We start from the raw sequence: 18318 nt of genomic DNA, 5'->3' as shown, positions 1-18318 counted from the left end.
CTTGATATTTAATTATAAAAAGCTCAACACTATTACACATGTAAAATCAACAACAACAAAATATGACTGTTGATAAACTACAAACTAACAGGAAACACATTCACCCCTGAACTCAACAGCATGTCTGAAGTGACTGTTTGATGCCCCAAATTGTCATTAATTAAACTAATAAGCTTCCTTTATGTGCATTGCAGTTTTACATTTGGTGGCTCTGCTCTACTTTTATGGCTGTGCCTCTTTTTGCGTCACTCCGCCCTCTTGTGGACGAATAAAGCACTTTCCCAAAGACTTCCTTAACAACACATTCTACAAATACTCATTAAAAGAATAAATATACAGCACAAAATAACGTGTAAAACTACAAACATGTTGAACTGTCAATTTTATTCCCTCATCTATCGTAAACAACCCGTTGTAAAAGTAAAAACAAAAATAACTGCTTTGAAATTAAGTGTTTAATTGTGTAGGATTACAATTATATTTACCCAATAAAGTAAAACCAACAAGTAACAAATGATAGACTTAACTATGTTTTCCATTGCATATGAATACAGTCTGTTGAGCACGGGCATCATTTGGTGTCATACTGTCAGTTTTGAATAAATGTGACAGTAAAAGTAAAAATACTGCATCTGAAGCAGTATTTACACATATACTTATGCAAATGAGTACTCTGTGAGAAGAACATCACACCACATCTCTTGTTTTACACAACAAACACCTACAGTGTGAAGAATGGCAGAGCACTGATGCAATCAGGTAGCAGGGTTTCACATGTTTACACACTGTCATATTGAGCTTATCAAAGACCTGATGGCTTCTGAATAGGCAGGACTAATGCATGTTGTCTTCATAACAATGTACCACGCACAAGCCAGTGTAGCTTGACACAAGACAGAAAACCAGGAGAGATGCAAAACTGGTTGTAGCACGACGAATGTGTAGACAACACATTCACCTTTGTGAATACAGCCAGTGACAAATGTGGATTACAGACCACAGACTAGATGTGGAGAGGTTGACCAACCACTGACATGTGAGTGTGGACAGAAGCATCGTCAGGAGCATGAAGCTACCAATGCAGAGATGTCATGACTGCATGGCGTCTAATATGAAGGAGGAAGTTCAGAGGAAGGAGGAAGTGGCCACAGTGTGATGCGTCACTTCATCATCAACATCACCATCAAGACCCTGTAGGACAGAGCAGCACACCACACGAGGCGACACAACACTACGTCACAACACACAATGACACAACAAAGAGCCTTCAGCCCTGCTCTGCTTCTTCTTCTCAGATGACGGAGGTCTAGGTGAGACCATCACTGGGATCAGCCTACACAGTTTAGGACACATGTTCGGCTCAACGTTGGTCAGCGGCACACAGATTTGTACTGAATCATTGTCCTCCTTCTATTCTATATGTCTCTATTTTCTTCTATTCTATCCTAAATGAAATGTGGAAGACAGAACGGGTTGCCTTGACAGGTGTCACGATGCAGTGGTGTCAGTAGAGCGACTGGTTGCAGCACTGACAACAGCTTACGTAGAAGCGACTGACGCGGTAATAGAAGTGCAGGTAGCTGGAGTAGGAAGAATAATAGAAGTAGTAGTAATGTAATAAAAGAAGCAGTAGTAATAGATACATAACTAATAGTAGTAGCCTCTCCTTCTAATAGTAGTTCTAATCCTTGGTTTTTATTTAGTGAAATAGAGTTTACCCCTGTGTCAGAATAAAACAACCATATTGCTTTTTTACGTGTTTATTCAAAAAGTCAAACCGGAACTACATGCAGACACTAGAGGACAGTACAGCGCATTAGCGACAACCATTGTCAAATTACTGTATTACAACACTGCCACTAAAGTTTACAATAGCATTAATGCACTTCACACTAAATTATATTACTAAGAGCCGTGCTCTCCTTCACAAATAATGTCAAGATAATAAATCTTTAAACTGAAAAAACTTGCAAGATTCATTTTCTTACTATTTTCAACAGAAAAACAGTGCCTATTACAGTAAACCGAATTACATAGGGAAAAGCCCAATCTCTCTCCTAAGATATTCAAACTTCTGTTTAGTCAGTGGCTTGGTCAAGATATCTGCCTTCATGTCATTTGTTGGGCAATATTGCAGTTCTATTTGTCTATTCTGCACACATTCACGGATGTAGTGGTAGCGAATTTCTGTGTTTAGTCCTTGAGTGATCCATTGGATTCTTCGCGATTGCAATGGCTCCTTCGTTGTCCTCCAGGATCACTGTGGGCGTAGCATCCATTCCGAGATCATTCAGTAATCGTCTCAGCCAGGTACCCTCTTGAGCAGCTTGACTGAGTGCGACGTACTCGGCTTCTGCTGTTGAAAGTGCAACTGTTGCCTGTTTCTTGCTGAGCCAGCTCACTGCTCCTCCACTCAGTAAGAATATGTTGCCGGTTGCTGAACGGCGGTCATCCTGATCACCGGCCCAGTCAGCATCTGAGAAGCCGATCAAAGTTCCAGACTCTGACCTCTCATACTTGAGAGCAAGGTTCACTGTACCTTTCAATTATCGAAGTATTCTCTTCACAGCAGTCAGATGCACAGCATCTGAATTTGCGTTGAACTTTGATACAGCACTCACTGCTTGAGCTATGTCTGGTCGTGTGGCCATCGCAGCATACAGCAGACTTCCTACCATGGACTGATAGGTCCTTTGGTTCACAGGCTTACTGACACCACCACTTTTTTTCAATTTGACATTGGCATCAGCAGGAGTTGCAACAGGATTTGCATTATCCATCCCATATTTCTGAAGAATGGCTTCAATGTAATGCTTCTGATGAAGTAAGACACAGTTCTTTTCTTTGTCTTGGACAACAGAGATGCCCAGGATATAGGACAGCTCACCCATGTCCTTCATCTTGTAGCACTTCTTGAGAGCCATTTTCAACTCGTTCATGCTTGCAATCGACTCCGTAATCAGAATCAGATCATCCACATAAACAGCGAGTATCTCAAGCTCTTGTCTTGATCTCACAAACACAAAGGGGTCTGATGTGCTCTGTTTAAATCCAATTTCCATTATGAACTCCGTGAAAGCCTTGCTCCAGCAGCGAGAAGACTGCTTCGGTCCATAGATTGATTTCTTCAGTTTACACACCAGGTGTTCCTGCCCTGGTTTGATGTATCCCTCTGGTTGTTCCATGTAGATTTCTTCTTCCAGATGTCCATTAAGGAATGCAGTTACTACGTCCATCTGGTGCACATGTAGATTGTTCTGGATGGCAAAGGACAGGAATGTACGAATTGAGCTGAATCGTATCACGGGTGAAAGTTTCATCATAGTCAGCACCATACAACTGTGAGTTGCCCTTGGCGACGAGTCTGCACTTGTATCTCTCCACTCGTCCATCACTATGATGCTTGACTTTGAACCCCCATCTTGATCCTATGGCCTTTCTATCCCTTGGTAAATCAACTAAGTCCCACGTCTCATTTTCCAGAAGCGACTCATATTCCAAGTCAGCCGCCTCCTGCCATTCCTTTGCATTAGTACTCAACATTGCTTCTTTCAGTGCGCTTGGCTCTATGACACAACACACATTGGCATGATTATCAACAGTCACTATATCAGCAAACTCCTCATATCCATATCTCCTTGGAGCCCTTCTCTAACAGCTTCATCGACAGTGACCTCGTCATCTGGTGTTCCACTCTTATCTGTGTTCATGGTTACCTCGTTCTCTGAGCAGGTCACTTCCACTTCCTGTTTCCAGTCGAAGTCTGTTTTATTAAAGATGACATCACGACGAATTAGAATCCTCCTTTTCTCTTCATCAAACAGGCGATAGCCTTTGGCATTGTTTGCATATCCCATGAAACGAAGCTTCACAGCCTTCTTGTCCAGTTTTCTTTTCTCTATGTCTGGGATATGTGCATAAGCAACACAGCCAAACACTCCCGTGTGACTCATGTCCGGCTTTTTGCCACACCATCTCTCGTAGGGTGTCTCATGTTTCAGGGCAGATGTAGGCAGCCTGTTCTGTATGTAAGCTGCGGTTGCTAAAGCCTCTGCCCAGAACATCTTTGGCAACTTAGCACGAGACAGCATACGTCTAGCTGCTTGAATTAATGTCCCATTTTTTTCTTTCTGCAAAACCATTTTGTTGTGGTGAGTGAGGTACAGTCATCTCATGGTGGATACCTTGAGCCTTCAGATATTCTTGAAACTCCTTTGATGTGTACTCACCACCATTGTCTGTTCTGTCTCGTGACGTTCTGCCCACACTCATTGGAGAATGTTTTCTCAAATTCCTTGAATTTGCTAAGGACTTCACTCTTCTGTTTCAGAAGTATACCTTGCAGCATCTAGCGTAATCATCGATAAAAGTCACAAAATATTTTGCTCCACCTATAGATTCAGTCTGCATGGGACCACAGACGTCGCTATGGATCAGCTGAAACTTGTGTTTGGAACGGATTTCTCCAACTGGCTTGTATGGCTTTCTAGACAGCTTGCCTTCCACACATCCTTCACAGAAAGGAACCTCTTTCTCTGCAGAGAAATCCACTCCGTTCACCAGATCTTTTAGTTCCTTCAGCTTGGTGGTGTGACCCAGGCGCTGGAGCCACAGGCTGGCTGCTACTGATGCACTTGATGCACCATGACAGACAGACGAACTTCCTTCGACGTCCAGCTGATACAGCCCGTTCAGATCTTTGTGTTCCCATTCCTTGAAGAGTTCCATCTTCCCCACGTATGTAGCAGCAAGACTTTTTAAACTGCACCGTATTTCCTTTTCTGGCAGCAGCTCCCAATGAGAATAGACTCCCAGATAAAATTGGAACATAAAGCACGTCATACATTGTGACATTTTTTACATCACTTACTTTGAAAGTCATTCTCATTTTGACATTGCCAAGTCCTAGAGCGTCAACCACCCTGCCGTCACCGAGTTTCACAGACTGTGCTTTTGAGAATTGCTGGTAGTCTTGAATAATTTCTTTATCACATCATGTGCTTTGATGCTCCTGAATCAATCAACCATTCGACCTGTTGTGGCCTCTCAGTCGGGTTTGCCTCTTTAGCGACAAAGGCACTTTCATATGAATCTTCTGCATCTTCACACGTCATGCTTTTGGCCTTGTGGGTTTTCTTTTTCTTTTTCCAACGTGGACAGTCGCGCTTTATATGTCCTTCTTTTCCACATTTGTAATATTGCCACGTAGTTGGTCTTTCAGTTCCCACTGCCTTGGAGTTAGCCTGCATATCTCCACGAAATTGTGATGACATGACTGATGCACCACCTGACGTAGCACCACTGGAGTTATCATTAGCATTCACTGGCTTTTGCTCTTCATTTATTAATGCTTGCTGAACAAACTGCAGTGTCAAATTGTCAATCTTTGTTTCTAGAGCAGTGATAGTTGTAGCATAGCTTGGTGGCAAACTACCCAAGAGTGGTATAATTTGGTCTTCCTCTTCAATCACACAACCTATTGCTGCTAGCTGATCAGTCAGTTCCTTCATTCGTTTTAAATGTTCATTTAAACTTTCTCCTTCCTTCATTTCACATCTGAAATGTGTTTTCTTCAGGAACAGTTTATTTGCCGAAGTATCTCTCTCAAAATGTCCATTCAGCGTGTTTCACGCCTCTTTTGGAGTCTGGCAGCTTGTTAACAGGTACAACTGGGGTGTACCTACATTCAGCACTAACACAGAGAATGCCTTCCCTCTCCGTTTCGTGAATTGAGCTTGTGCGTGTGCATTAGCATCTGCAGCTAGGATATCCATCTCCATTAGCATGCCCCATAGTCCTTTCACTTTCAGCAAGTGTTCCATCTGAAGTTTCCACATTGCCCAGTTCTCTGGTCCGCTCAGCTTGTCAATAAACAGCTTTTCTTCCATTGTGAATTCCACAACACCGTTTATCTCACACAAAACTCCATGTAAAACAGCCTTTTAGCGACGCTCTGGGCCCATAACCCATTGCTTTTTTACGTGTTTATTCAGAAAGTCAAACCGGAACGACAAGCAGACACTAGAGGACAGTACAGCGCATTAGCGACACCCATTGTCAAATTACTGTATTACAACAAACCACGCTACATTATTTCATACATCCCGACCTTGTTCTATTCTATTGTGTTCTATTGTATTCTATTCTGTAGAAAGTGTAAATGACCTCACGTCGTCCTGATTGGCTGCAGGACCGGGCTGCTTCTCTCAGGGCTTACCATCACTGAACAAGGTGACACCCTGTCCAGATACAGTTAGTCAATATCTCTCTCTCTCTCTCTCTCTCTCTCTCTCTCTTTCAGCGGAGGAGCGAGTGAGCATGCTGAGCAGACGTGTGAGAGTGGTTGTGAGTGGTTTCTATCTTTAGTTTTCCTTGTGAGTCTTGTACATAGTGTGTATTGTGGGGTTACTGGTTTAGTGTGTATATAGGGAGGTTTTGGGGGGTTGTGTGTGTGGTTGCAGTCAGCCAGCGTTTGCAATGCGTGAATGAGAGGGAGGACAGTGGAATGAGGGGGAGGACACACACACAGAGTTGTAGTAAAGTTATAAAACAGCATATGCTCTCTGACCTCTTCTGAAGCGTCTTGCAGTATTATAGGAACAAACATTATCAGATCAGTTGGTCTTAACAGGAAATATCATGCTAACCTTTCAACTCACTGAGTTACAGCACAAACAAAAACATGATATACCATTTTTATCTAAACTTATTTCTGATTTCTCCCAATTTAGTGGCCAATCGCTCCCTATTTTAATTCAAACACCCACCCTCGTACTGCATGTGTTCGCCAACTGCATCTCTCCGGCCGGCAGTCTGGAAGGAGACGCCTCGCCACTTCCGGGACAAGGCGAATCCAGGCCGAACCACTGATTTTTCCCAACACACACAGAGACGCATTCATGTGACGAACACAAGCCGACCCCGGCCCCCTCCCGAAGACAGCGCTGCCAATTGTTGCTGCTTCATCGAGTCCGGCCATAGTCGGATCTGAGTTCCCCAGTGGGCAACTGCATCGACACAAAGCCGATGCTTAGACCGCTACACCACCGCGGACTCCACAATATACCATTTTTAAAAGCATTTCACAGCCTTGGATGTGTTGAATTTCTCATTTTAAAACTCACATTATCTTCACCACATGCTGTTTGATTCCCTGGAAAAAAAATAAAACAAGTGAGAGGAGTTTAGATTCTGAAATCACCATGTCTTTCTCATGACTATCAAATGTGCATCTGTAAATATTATTACCTTTAGCTCTCCACCTGTACACGATGAATGCAGTTACAACTAAGTAGAAAAAGACCAAACCCACAGTTACTAAGTTGGCAGTCTGGACAGAAGAATCTGTGGAGGAAAAAAGAGCAAAAACAAAAACATATCACATGACGGCAAAACTAAATCAGGTAAAATATTTCTGGAGCTTCTTCTTGTGGGCTGTGGAGCTAAACCCCATTAAAACCCAGTAAAGATGTGTTGGTTGTGTAACTTTGTAATGAGCTATAAAACAAATGTTGCACTCATGAGCAAATTGTCATTGGACTCTATTGTCTGGTCTTTTCTGCTGCTGTTTGTCTGACATGCTGGTTTTATTGTGTGTTTGCTATCACTAAAACTTCAAACTGAATATGAAACTAGAAGGTGCAGTTCATACTGGCATGTGTTGCCATGGCTATGTGGTATAAAGTTCACTCTCCCTTGGTTTTGGAGCAGACAGAAGAGGAAGGAGAATTTAAACCAAGCCTCACCTTCAAAATCACACTATCTGGTGTGATAAAAAAGGACTCCTGTCTTGTCAGTATTAAGCTGTAAAAAGCGGTTTGCCATCCAGTCCTTAATGACCATCAAATAATCATGAAGAACCAGCACTTTATCAGGCTTGTGAGGGTCGAATGGCCCTCCCACAATCAGTTGTGCCCCAACTATAACATCCAAGGCGATCAAATTGACCATTTTGGATTTTCAAAGTTTAATCACTTTGTGAAAAAAATACAGACCTACAGCTCCCTGAATGCTCCTAAAACTGCATATATTTGCATCAAAATAAGTTTTAGATCAATCGCACAAAAAATGTATGATAAGATCTACCTAAAACGGCTATGAGCGGTCAAAATGACCGCACGTCATTGTGCACGTCATGTAGTTTTTATGACGTGTGTTGGTCGCGTTATTTCCTTCACGAAGCTAATTACTCTGTCCTAGAAAACACACTAGCGTTCTCCAGTGCAGACAAATAGTCTAAACTTGATTTCTGATTATTGCCAACATGTCTGGGTACAGCCGCCGTTTCAGACACACCATGACTACCACCGAAACGTTGCTGTATTCACAGGCGTCAGACAGCAACGATTTTAAATTGACTGAAAATAGTGTTAAAGTTGATAAAATGTTAATTTTGGTGCCAGTCGTTTCATAACAGACATACTAACATATACAATGCATCTCAGTTGGGTATTTATCTTGACAGAATATAAAGTTTAAAAACCATAGGCCGTGCTAGTAGTTTTTAAGTTCTGGTCATTGTTTGGGACTGTTTCAATTGTTATTTTAATTATAATAATTTCTTTTTTTACATTTCACGTTTCATAGGCAGGCCTTGTTACGTTTGTTAGATGAGCAATATGTGTTTTCCGTTTTGTTTTTCAGGGAATATTTTCACTTTTTCAACTTTGCTATTCAATCAACATTGTGAATTCTTTCCAGTCCAAAAGGGTGTAAGACAAGGCTGCATTCTATCGCCTAATCTATTCAGTGTCTACACAGAGCAGATAATGAGAGTGGCTGAAATGGAAGAGCTTGGGATCATTGTAGGTGGACAGGTTATCACAAATCTTCGCTATGCGGATGACACGGCACTCGCATCAAACACTAATATGCAGATTTTGCTGGATCGTGTCAACCAAGCCGGAACAGTAGCTGGTCTAAAGTTAAATGCAAAGAAAACCAAAGTCATGCACATTGGTGGAAATCAAGACACTAAAATATGTATTGAAGGCGAGGCTTTAGAAAGTGTAGAACATTTCAAGTATCTGGGCTCGATCAAAAAGGCAAATGGTTTGTGTACTACTGACATCATAATGAGAATCAGGATGGCAAAGCAACAAATGATCCTACTAAATAACTTATGGAAAGATCGCGGCATCTCAACCAATCTGAAAATTAAAATACTACAAACAGTCGTATGGCCAGTCATGATTTATGGAAGTGAAAGATGATTTTTTCGTAAAATAGATGAAAAGTAAATAAATGCTGCCGAAATGTGGTTTTACTGCCATTTGTGGAGTATAGGTTGGATAGAAAAACATACAAATGAAAGTGTGCTACAGCAACTTGGAACAAATCTATGATCCTTCTGTCGACCATTCAGAGACGAAACCTAAAATATTTCGGCCATGCTATGCATCATAAGACCTGCAGTATTATGAAAAATATGCTGCAAGGCAAAGTTGAAGCCAAAAGGCAACGAGGCAGACCAGCAATCTCGTACCTGGACATCTCAAACTGGACGAAAATGGGTAAAACGGAAGCCATCAGAGCATGTGAGGGGAGAGAGAAATGGCGGACAGTTGTTGATCATGTTTTTTGGCCGCCACCATCATAGCGGATGATGCCGACCGGCTGACCGGTTCAAGTTTGACCATGTCTCTCTGAAGTTTAAATTGTTTAGAAATAGTATTATAGTTGTAAAAATGTTAATTTTGGTGTCAGTCGTTTCCTAACAGACATATTAAAATATGCAATGAATTAATATCTCAATTGGGTATTTATGTTGAGAGAATGTAAAGTTTAAAAACCGGCGGTCATTTTGTAGGCCCATGGTTGTTTTAGGTAGGAGTGAAATCCTGGTCGTTGTAGTGTTAAAAGCATAAATAACAACAACACTGACTTACATTCAGGGTGTAAGACCTTATTCATCATCATCTCCATTATTTAGCTCTTGTCTGATTCTCTTAACAATTTTCTGTAGTCTATACACCTCCTGTTCAGTGAAATCCCTCCCTTTACTGCTCATCTGTAGCCTTGCAGAGTTAGCGAACAGCTCTGTCAGAGAAGTAATCCTCAATTTTCACTCCCTTCATGTTCTTTGATTTCTGTAAGAAGTTTGATTTTTCCAACACTGTAAATTCCTTTGGTTTTATGACTAACAGCCACTTCACAGTCACAAGTTCACTCTCCCTATCAGCAGCAGAGTCCTCCTCCATACTGGATCCAGACCCCATATCTATCTGTTTTTCAGCTCTCTTTCCTCTGGTCTTACTCGCTATACCTTTCTTCGCCTGTGAATTTCCACTGTTACTTTCAGATTTCCTTTTTAGATGTGTCACTCTTAGGGCCTCATCCTCGTCTTTCATCTCACCTTCACTTGCTCTCAACATGACATTCTCTGCAGCTCTTTCACTGACAGTCTTCCTTTTGTTTTGCAGCCTCCTGTCCCTCACCTTCCTCACCCACCCTCCTGTCTTGTTGTACGTCACCTGTCTCCTCCTGTCCCTCCACACTTTCTTGGTTGTCTTGACTCATTGTCCCCATCTTATTCTGGTTCTGTTGCTCAGTTTCCCCTCTTCCAGCAGGTGCCTTATCAGAGCCATTCTGTCCTGATGTAGAGTTTTTCTCTGGACATGAGATGTCCCTCTCTACCACAACTGAAACATCTCATATTGTCGGATGTTACACAATTAACATAATCAAAGTCATCCACTGTCAATTTGAAAGTTACGTTCAGCTCCTCCTGTTGTTCAGGATCATGTGTAGCTGCGTTCTGTGTGACACCACATGTTTTAAATGAGGAGACTTACAGCCTGAGAAGACTTTCCATATTTGGGAGACTATTTTTCCATGTCGAGATAACTCCCGTGTCAACACTTCATCTCTAGTGAGCAGAAGAACGTTTGATAAAGTCACCTTTTTTTCCGCCAGTGTGGCGAGAGGCAGAACAGATACGAACGTATCGTTCATCACAATCCCTTTCTCCACCACCGCGTTCACATTTTCAACGCTGTCCACAAATATGACCACCGCATTGTTCATCCGAGCAGCGGACTTAATGCTGCTGTAACCCACAACCTGCCCCACCGCCAGAGAGCAGTGCTGCACTGAACAAGGGATGGTCAGCACCATCTTAATGCCGTGCTTCCTAATCAGTTTGGACAGATCCATTCCGGTGACTAGCACGACTACAAACACACACAACCCCCCTAAAATCTCCCTATATACACACACCAAACAAGAAAACGCTACATTACACACTATTTACAATATTTACAATGAAAGATAAAGATGGCAAAACGTTGGAAAGTCACACACTCCGTAGAGATCGCAACACATGCTCATATGCTTCGCTCACTCAGTCACTCCCCCATCCACTCAGAGAGAGAGAGAGAGAGAGAGAGAGAGAGAGAGAGAGAGAGAGAGAGAGAGAGAGAGAGAGAGAGCGAGAGAGAGAGAGAGAGAGAGAGAGAGGGGTGCAGATTAGGGGTGTTTAGAGGGGCCCCACTAGTGCACCGTCAGGACACTCCTAGCCCCCAGCACAGGCCTCCAGACTGACACCATTGTTTTTAGAGTGTGCGAGTCTAAACATTACGTGGTCGCACTGGTGCGAGTGCACCATTCATTCACATTACTGTCTCGGTGTTGTGGTGTGCCTTGCACGGGCTGCCTACTGCTGTGCCAAGTGGCTGAAATAGAAGTAAAAGGCTACTTGTTTCTTCTCCCCCTGCGCTCTCAGTCGATTATCTGCCTGACAACAGTGTCATCGTCAGTGTGCGTGTGATCAACCTCTAGCGTTAACGTTAGCAGTTCCCCTGTTCCAAAGGTGAAGCGGTCTATAGACGATTATCTAAAAGAACGAAACGATGAGAGACAGGAGAAAGCTGGAAACAAGAGAGAGGAGGGAGCTGGCGGGGACTAGAGAAAGAGGGGAGCTTGTGGAGACGACGGGGAGGAACCGACAAGTCCCGACTCAGACACTGACGGCTGCAGGGAGGGTGCAGGTGCACACAGGGAGGGAGAGCCCGAGCGTAAGTTGAAAAAGTACTCCTCTCAACCACAATGACTAACGAGTACCCGTGGTTGTGTTACGAGGAGAATGCTGTGCTGTGCGTGTGTTGTAAGCAGTGTGGTCCGTCCACTGCTGGCAAGTCTACATTTGTCCCTGCACTGGGTCCACGCAGTTTTAAGCTCGAAAGTTTGAAGTTGCACAACGACAGCAAGAAACACGAAGCCTGCAGGGACCGATGTATCAGCAGAACCACTGAGCCCCTCCCGTCCTCGTTTCAGTGTGTAAATGAGAGCAATCGCTCAACGGAGGAAAATGAAATGGTCATAAAGTTCAACACTGCCTATAACATAGCGAAAGAGGACCTCCTGTTCACAAGATTCAACTCCCAGATCATTCTGATGAAGAAGAACGGGTTGGATGTGAATCCGACTTAGGCCAGAAACACGGCCTGTGCTCAGTTTATAGGAGTGATCGCCGACAAAGACCGGTGACAAAATTGCCTCCTCCCTTACTCCCTCTCTTTCATGATTGAAGGGGCCAGCGACGGCTCGACTAAACACTGCGAGATCGTCTATGCCCGTGTCATTGATAACGACAGACCGTCCAATATACCGTAGTGAATTCGGTGGTGGTCGGGGGGGGGGGGCACTCGGCAGCACCGCCACAGACGGGAAGCGAACCCGTGTTTCCCACACCACAAGCGACAACGTTAACCAGTCGACTAAAGGGTCCGACCCATTAGCCAAGGGCCAACGCGTCTACTCATCCATGCACGTTACACTACTTATTAGCCATGTTGAGGCTGAACACGCCACACAAGTAGGTTGTAGTTTAACATCGGCCTTTATGTTGATTTTCCTTCTCATTCTTCCATCTCATGCCAGGAATGGATGCAACAAAGAAGTGGCAAAACAGGCGTTCCCAGAAGTGAAGATGACAATACACATGTCGTTCAAAGACAAAAGTTATTGTGGACTGTGGGAAGTCATGATAACGAAAGAGCCCTATTGCTCAGACTATGCGGTAGGCTCTGTTATTTTCAGTATATAAACACCACATGGTCATTGTCCCTGTTGATTTGGTCATTTGGTTTGACCAGTACTTGTATTTTTGCAGAATGTCCTACACCTGGTCCAAATCATGCTGTTGCTCCCTATTTCATCAGCAGTCTGCGAGAGAGGCTTCTCAGCACAGAACAGGATCAAGTCAGATGTGAGGGGAAGCCTGCATATTGATACTGTGGAGGACTTAATTGGAGTCAGTGTTGAGGGGCCAGAGCTGATGGAGTATGATGCCAGGCAGGATGTAAGGCTGTGGTTCTCCCAGGGAAAGAGGGTCAGGAGGCCCCACTATAAAAGCTGGCCCCTATGAGTTGGATTGCAAGGGGTGAATGAATGCTGCAGCTGTTAATTGAAGTTACACTGTTATTTGTTATTGTTATTGGTCTCCAGAGGGGATATTGTTTGTGCAGCAGTACATTACACAAGACAAACACCAAGGCAATTGAAGACAACATAGAATACATGATGTAGAAACATCCATGCTGTTGTTGTGCTTTGCTTTTATTTGACAACATTTTTGTTGTTTTCTTTTAAAATTCTACTAGAAGATGGCCTATTTTGTCACCCACAGCTTGTGGCAGAGCAACTTCATGTTCAGATTAAAATATTTATCAAGTCTCGAGTCACTGTGGTATGCAAATTAACACAACTATTCATCAGCATGGAAGGCCATTGAGTAATACCGTATATTACCGAGAGAAAAAAAGGGTACGACCAAATTATGTTCTGGTGCGCCCAACTGAGAAAGCTGGTCGCACCAATGCTACCAGGGGAAAAGTTAGTCTGGAGCCCTGCCCCAGCAGCCCTCCAGCAGCCTACCACACAGACAGACGAGCCTGCACAGCCTTCAGACACCAAGAAACTGCCGCCAACCAACACACACAAAGGCTTAAAACTAAACAAAGACACAGACGTTGCCATTCTTATAGACTCAAATGGGAAATTCCTAGAAGAAGAAAACATTTTCCCAGGCAAAATAACCACAAAAATATGGTGCCCCAAAACACAACATGTGCTCCCAATACTGGCTGACCCTGAGTTGGTAAACCCAGCCATATCATCATCATCCATACTGGCACCAGTGACCTAAACAGCAGCAAGAGAGAGTGGGAGGACTGGTCTGTAGATTGGCAGAGAGAGCCACCGAGGCCTTCCCGAAAGCAAAGATCCCCATCTCTACGCTTCTGCCACACATGGACTTCCACAATGCCACCATTCAGACAGTGAATGTGGACATATCCAGAAGATGTGCACTCCTGCCCAACGTGCACTTGGCTCACCCTCCAGCATCACACCACAGCACCTGTATGTCGATGTGCACCTGAGCAAACATGCAGTGAATATATTCTCTAAGACTATAAAAGATGTGGCACTGGGAAGACATGCTGACACGGGAAGAAACTACAGCAGAGAGTATCCAAGACCTCAGTACTGCCACGGCCACACTCCCAGCAGGGGCCCACCCACCACCCGCAGACCCCTCCTGAGGACCCCGGCCCCATCATTCCTTGACTCGAGACAACATGGCCATGCCGGACCAGCCCAGTGCACCCTGCAACCCAGACCAGCCGCCTGGACACGCCCCAAGCCAATGGGACCTGCTCACCGCCCCCAACCAGCTAGACCTGCTCGCCGCCTCCGGCCAGCTGGACCTGCCCACCGTCCCCAGCCAACTGGACCTGCTCACCACCCTCAGCCAACTGAACCTGCTCACCGCCCCCAACCAGCTAGACCTGCTCGCCGCCTCCGGCCAGCTGGACCTGCCCACCGTCCCCAGCCAACTGGACCTGCTCACCACCCTCAGCCAACTGGACCTGCTCACCACCCCCAGCCAACTGGACCAGCTGGTTGGCTCCAGCCAGCCAGTGCACCCAGAGCCATCCAGCTGCCCCAGGAGCCCAGTCTACAGTGCTCCAACTATGCAGACACCCCCAGAAGACCACAGAGCTTCATGAGTACTGGTATGGGTGAACTCAAAGAACTACTGCAGTACATCTGTACCAAACTCATATAATATCAATACAAACAAGGTAAAAGTTTTCCTATAAGTAAACACATGCATGAATACATAAACTAAGATTAGACCCATTATGCATTGATAGTTTAATAGTAATTAAATAAGTTCAGTCAAAGTTCATCATACTGTTTTTGATATCTGATGTATATGTATGCAGGTGTATATGTACGTATGTGTGCGTGTGTGCACAAGTACTGTATTTGTATGTGTACATATATGGATGCAAGCAAGTGTGTCTGTATGTGTACATGGATATATGCTGTATGTGTATACATGTATGTGTGAGTAAATGTATATATATGTACATATATACCGCTTACATTATACCTTTATATACATTCCACTAATGCCTTTGCTTGTCAAATAACAATTTGCTCTTTTCAATAACGATGTATTTCAACAAGAAATGAGTATCGCTACAAGTACATAGAATATCCAAGGTTTGAAATCATCACTGCCCCTCAGACTGCAGAGAGATCATTATACCCTCCCAGAAACTCAGCACCACACATCAGGAACTCAGGGGGACTCATGATATGGTACAAAGATAAACTACACAACTTTATAAATCTTAAAAATCTAAAAATCACACGCTTGGATAAAAATTAAGGAAAATCTCCTCTCAGCACAGAAAGACCTATTCCTCTGTGCTATACACGTCCCCCCTAAAGAGTCCCCCTATTACAAGGAATTTAACAATACAGCAACTTTGTTTTCTATTATAGTTTGTCTGTTATAAACTGTACTGTACTGTTTTGTCTCTTGTCTCTTTTTCATCGTCTTCTGCTTTTTCTTGGTTTTCTGGACAGAGGAAGTAACGATGCCCAATGAACAGGAGCGTCTCTAAAGACGTCACATTGTCCCGTTTATCAGACCAAGTGACAAGAAATAATTTGAACACCTCAAAATCATACTTTACCAGACATGTGAAAGATGAAGTCAAATATCCCCAGTCTTTCCTCAGTACCAGTCAGTTGACAGCTGAATGTCTCCTTCTTCTGGGTGGTTGAAAGCATCTTAGTGGAGTTACAGAAATACACTGTGTTTTCCTTGCCAACACAGCTCACCTGACTATCTTTCTCATCCACCCACTCCACCTTTATAGACCGTTCATATGTCACCACAGAGCAGGAGAGCGTCAGGCGGTCAGCGGTCTTCTGGCCAGTCACTGGAGAAGATGGTGATGTGTGTAGAGGAAGACAGCGACATGGTACCAAGTTATAACATCATTAAGACATTACTGTCGTGGTCATTACTGTCTCCTGTCCTACAGCAGCTCTGAATAGTTATAAGAATGTGGATGAAGATGAGCAGGATACAGTACAAATACTCACTGCTTACAACAGAAAGATAAACGGGAGAATAATCTTGATGGTATGGGAGTTGTTGTTGGCAGGCGTACCAACCAGCGTCCTCGACTGTCACCTTCTTTATAAGCAGAGAACAGTTTGGTGTAATACTCCGCCTGTCTGCTCTGGAGTTGGTGACGTCATTCCTTCTAACTTGACCACCAGAAACCAATTCTTGTATCTCATCACTGTTTCTGAAGAGCCACGTAGTAGTACTGAAACAGTTTTCTGATCCTGATCTCACACTGGTACATGGCAGAGTGACCTCATCATCTCCATCTCTGCTGTAGATGAAGAGATATCTTTGTCCGGTAACTGCTGAGGAGAAAATATTTCTTATTGATCCAAATGAATAAAACCCACATAACAACACAGCTGGTACCAACACAGTTGGTGTGAAGAGATATTTGAAGACTGGCAGATAATGCACTTCAGATCTTGACTTTCAGGAATTCACTATATGAACCATTCAGCATGTTTTAAATAACATCATAATGAACGATGCTCACAGAATGAAGAGTGATTAATACATTATGTAATAATGTTTCCATGTTAAGCAGAAATTAATACGATGTTGCTGAATGTTGTTATTTATCCATAAGCTGTTATCTAAGATACATTAAAATGTGTTCTTACCTGCTGCAGGAAACAGTATTATCAGAAATAATGATGTTCCACTCATTCTCAACTCAGCCATTCTGCTCTCTGTCTGTCTGTCTGTCTGTCTGTCTGTCTGTCTCTCTGTCTCTTGCTGCTGTCTTCTGTCGGTCTGTATGTGGACTGGGTGTTGGTATAGAGACAGATATATCTCCTGTGCTTAGTTCTGCTTCTCAGCAGTGAGCAGGTTTATTTTATCACACCAGACACCACTGCTGATGAAGTCCATGTTGCTTTCTTTCAGGAAAGAAGAAGAAGGAAGTTGTCGGATGGTGAGGTGTCATTGCTGTTAACACGGAGTACAATGTACTTCTCATTTCCCTGGTACGATGATCTTTCTCTCTCCCTCACACACACACACACACGAAAACTTGTGAGCACAAAATAAATGAGTGCAACAAACTCACACATACATACTTAAATGCACACACATGCAAACCCAAATACACACACACACACACACACACACACACATGCACAAGTAACCATCTCACACACGTAAACAGATAACATGTGCTAGGCAACATGACCTATACTGGGGTGGACCTACACAGATCCAGCAAAAAAGCAAAAGGAAACTAAGTGAGAAATCACGTTTACCATTGTCCAGTCTGATTGTGAACACCAGCACTGGGCTGTTGCACCACTTCTTCAAAGACATCAGCATCCTCCTCAGTCCCTGTCTCATCAGAAACTGACGCCTTACCTGACAGCTGGGATGGAGAACTTGATGAAAGCTATGGAATAAATAGCAAGCAGAGCATCCTTCCAAAGGGAATGTTCCAGATGTCGGGCTGTTATTGTGTAGAGCTGTATGGGACTCTTCAAGAGAGGCTTTGGTAGTGATAGAAAATCTGTTAGTGACTTGGACATCCATCCAGTAAGCTTGTTACAGTTATGACTCAAAAAGTATTCTCCACCATGCTCTACAGGGTTTCATTCTGGTGGAATCCTTCAGTTTCTCCAGCTGAAATAATACCAGTCGCTGGCAGGAGTTATCAGCTGTACTCGTGGTTTTGTTGTTTTGCGGCACTTTTTGTATTTCCTTCCATTTTTCACGTGTGTGACTTATGGCTTACCTGCATTCAAGAATCCATCCAGGCTTGGTTCACTTATCTTGACGTATTTCTGTTCCTTATGGATCTCGGTTTTCATCAACATGATGGCATCTGTAAGAGTAAAGCTGAGTCTGTCATGTGAACACAAAGTTAGTGTAGCAGGAGGCTTAAATCCTGTTGA

General features: G+C 43.6%; 1 long non-coding RNA gene across 1 annotated transcript; it reads right to left on the bottom strand.

Annotated features, from left to right (window-relative positions):
- Positions 1–384: 384 nt before the first annotated feature.
- On the bottom strand, positions 385–7300 carry LOC130125537 (uncharacterized). Its single transcript, XR_008811444.1, has 3 exons — positions 7249–7300; positions 7125–7153; positions 385–1191 (listed from the first exon to the last, which is right to left on the bottom strand). It is a non-coding gene; the product is annotated as an uncharacterized LOC130125537 (long non-coding RNA).
- Positions 7301–18318: the final 11018 nt, after the last annotated feature.

This window comes from Lampris incognitus, chromosome 15 (assembly GCF_029633865.1).
Source record: "Lampris incognitus isolate fLamInc1 chromosome 15, fLamInc1.hap2, whole genome shotgun sequence".
NCBI lineage: Eukaryota > Metazoa > Chordata > Actinopteri > Lampriformes > Lampridae > Lampris > Lampris incognitus.
This window is presented reverse-complemented; position numbering and strand designations above follow the sequence as displayed.